We start from the raw sequence: 3,533 nt of genomic DNA on the forward strand, positions 1-3,533 counted from the left end.
CATGGGCCGTCGGGCAGGCACATGCGCAATTTCAAAGAACGGCCCTCCTCCCAATCACCTCAATGCTGCAATTGCTCCCTGGACGAGGCCCTATGGCTGGGTGCCGCCAAAGGGAGGGCGGTGCGTGCACGGCTATGTCTCTCCTGGCAAATCCGACCTGTGTCAAGTAGAGACGATGACCGGGGGTTGTGTGGGAATGGACGCCGTGTCATTGGGAGAGGTAGAGACAAGGGGAGGACAAGGGTGTTACAGCATGTCCTCTGATATGCTTGCGGTGAGGATGGTGCGAGACGTGAGACACGCCACGCGCAGGCGTCTCTTCCCCCGCCAGTCATCCAGATTCGAAGAGAACAGAAAACACATGCGCGCGAATCAAGCCGTCACGTGCCGGAAATATCAGGGCAAGAATATCTACGTTTTAGGTGACGCTCCCACGAAAGGTCTATTGCCTCCAGGGTAACCAATGTCGCAACAGCGTCGAGACACCTACACTCGTGAAACCGCCCTCATGCTATGTCGTCCTCTGAGACATCCGACACGCGACCCGTTGCACCCTCTTTGCCTTCCCTGACTTATTTTTTCCCACCCCTTTTCATTTCTCAGTTCTTTGATCGTTCGTACCTGCAACTTCACGCACGAGAACAGTCTCGGAACCCGCGTTGCCGACTTGGCAAGTACTTGGATAAAATAGAGCATGGGGGGAGCAAGTGAGGAATATGAAGGCATAATTGATTGTACCATGCTCCCCGAAAGCGTCAGGAAAGACGCCTGTGTCCTTCTGTCGTCCGCTCCGACAACCATGCCGGACGGGGGGGCGAAGTAGTGCAAGGACGCTTGTTAGCCGAAGATTGCCTCCGACCCGTTTCATCGTCTTTCATTCCAGCTGTTACATACTACATTCTGCCTCATGACATCCCTTTTCAACCGCCCTGGAGAGTCGCGCGATGAAACAAAAGAGGGATAATACAGCGGAAGCCAGGCTTGCTAGTGCACATGCATCTCACCATAGGGATTGAGGAATGCTCAATACGCCTCTTCACTCAAAGCCACTTCTTTATCAACGATCTCTCTACAATATGTTAGAATTTGCATGGATTTAAAAAGTCATGGCTGTATCCTATGAATTTGTAAGTATCAAAAATGCACAAGGACCCCCCTACTGGACACAATACCCGAAGTGTGAGGAGGTCGCCGAATGGGACTTGCATGCCGAGTGTTCTGACTCAACTGCAGGAATCGTAAGACTTGTTTTTCTATACATTTTTGCCGGCTCTTGCTCTTGTCACTCGACGCTAAGCCCGGCCCTGCTGTGAAAAGTTGAGGCGAGCTACCAACGGCAATCGCGAAATTGTCATCTCCATGCAAAAACATCCAGTCAAAGGCACACAAGAGCGTTCCATGAACGTATAAGTTATGACGTCAGCTCAAGGAGGGCATACAGGACGAAACCAAACCATTGAACCCCAGATTAAGAATGGCTTGTCGTTTACCCCTTCACTGGGTTGAGCGTCATGATGATGATGTGACAGCGTCTTTGTTGGAAATGTATGGGAGTTGTCTTCCGTGAAAAACGAGGGCTTGACTGCATTTGTATTGACTCCGGAAAAACGACTTTTTCCGATAACGGACAAAAGTCCGGATCGCTTTATTACGAGAAACACCCACCACCGGTTGGGACACTCGGGAGATTTTCTTTTTTTCAAGCTCCTCTTTGATCATGCATGGCTGCTTGGTGCGTAATAAATTTGCACTGTAAGATGAAAACTTCCCAGGAAGAAACTTTCGCAAGCGAAGATGTGTAGATTTCTCCATTGGGCTCACATATAATGCCAGGGTAAGCTCAGGCACTTTTCGACAATTTCCCCTTTCTTTCCAACCTCACTGTGGAAGATTTGAAGTCTGTTTATGAGAAATTCAATGAAAAATTTATGTTACTTAGAGTACATCGCCTGCGCCGCAACAAAATTAGTTTGATACGCGACGCCCGAGAATATGAGGGCTACCAGGGAGGCGATGGGAAGTAGGGAGTTTGATGTTAACACTTCAAAATCACATGTCCTGGACTGAAAGAAGCGTAGGAGACGGGGAGCGAATGGCAATAAGAAAGTGATGTGATGAGATAATCACGGCTGAAACATGGTAGAAAACAGCTCGTGCAAGAAAGCTCGCCTTGTGTCATATAAAATTTATCGTCAGAAAAGTATTAGAGTCGTAAGGCAAGTACAAAAAATGCTTGTTTACTCTTTTGTCGTCATATTAACTGCTCCTTCCTCCAAGCGTTTTCGTCTCCGCCCTTCCCTTTCCCTCTTCTTCCTCCTCGCGTCATCTTCACCGGACCACCTCCACCTCCACAATGAGCGACTCGTCGAAGCGGCGTCCCATCCGTCGTTTGGCAGCGTACGAGGTCGGACTATCGAACAGAAATGGTATGTGAGGAAAGGAGTGCAAGAAGGTGAAAAAGGGGGATGCAGGAAGAAGGAAGAAGTTCCTGGAGATCACAGAGACGAAGGGTGGGAAAGAGCCTGGGACTGTCAGGCCCTCTGTTGCCCTACTCCCTCTCCCATGAACCCCTCCCCCCCGTCAGGTGAATCACCACCCTCCGAAGATCTCCGCCATCGTATCCACGTGCCTCATCTCCTCTCGACCCCTCCCTCTTCCCCTCCCTTCCTCCCTCCCTCCCTCCCTCCCCCCCCTCGGTCCACACCTGGGGATCCGGGTCATGTCCAGACAATCCTCGGTGTCGGTGATTTTCGTCCCCGGCACGATGAACGCAGCGGCTAAATTGTTCACGTCAGTGTCCTCCAGCACGCCGCAACCCTAAGGATGATAAGATGGGAGGGCGGGGGGCGGAGGGGCGAGGAGAGAGGGAGGGAGGAGGGAAAAAGAAGAGAAAGAAGGGTCAGGATGGAGGGAAGGAAGGGGGTTGTATAAGAATGAGCGCCAGATATCCGGAGACGGGGAGGGAAGCTGGAAGAGGGATGGAAGGGAGAAAAGGAGGGGTCCTGGAAGAGGCAGCTGGCGGGCGCCCGAGGGAAGGTGGCGTGGTGCGGCCGAAGCCCTCTTTTTCGGGCATCTCGGCCATTTCCGGCACTATTCAGACCATAGGCAGTGGATGCACCCCTCCCCGTATTATCCTCCATCTTTCTCCTCTCTTGTTTTCCATTCTAGAGCCATATACCCCCTCTTATCTTCCTCCTTTCCTCCTCCTTCTTTGCCTCCAATCTTCTATTTTGCCCTCCCTCCCTCCCTCTCTCCCTCCCTTCTTCTCTCCCTCCCTCCCTACATACCTTCCCCTTGAACCAGCCTCGTTCTGGCCGCACTAGGATCCGTCGCTTCCCACCCACCCTCATGCCGACTAGACCCGCCTCTTCAAGAGAAAGGAAGGGAGAGAGGGAGAGAGGGAGGAAGGCAGGAAGGCAGGAAGGGAGGAAGATAGGGAGGGAGAGAGGGGAGGAAGGAGGGAGAGAGGGAAGGAGGGAAGGAGGGAAGGAGCGAGGGAGCGAAGGAGGGAGGGAGGGGGGGAAGGAGCGAGG

The sequence above is a fragment of the Nannochloropsis gaditana genome (genome assembly GCF_000240725.1).
Source record: "Nannochloropsis gaditana CCMP526 unplaced genomic scaffold scaffold146, whole genome shotgun sequence".
Lineage (NCBI taxonomy): Eukaryota > Eustigmatophyceae > Eustigmatales > Monodopsidaceae > Microchloropsis > Microchloropsis gaditana.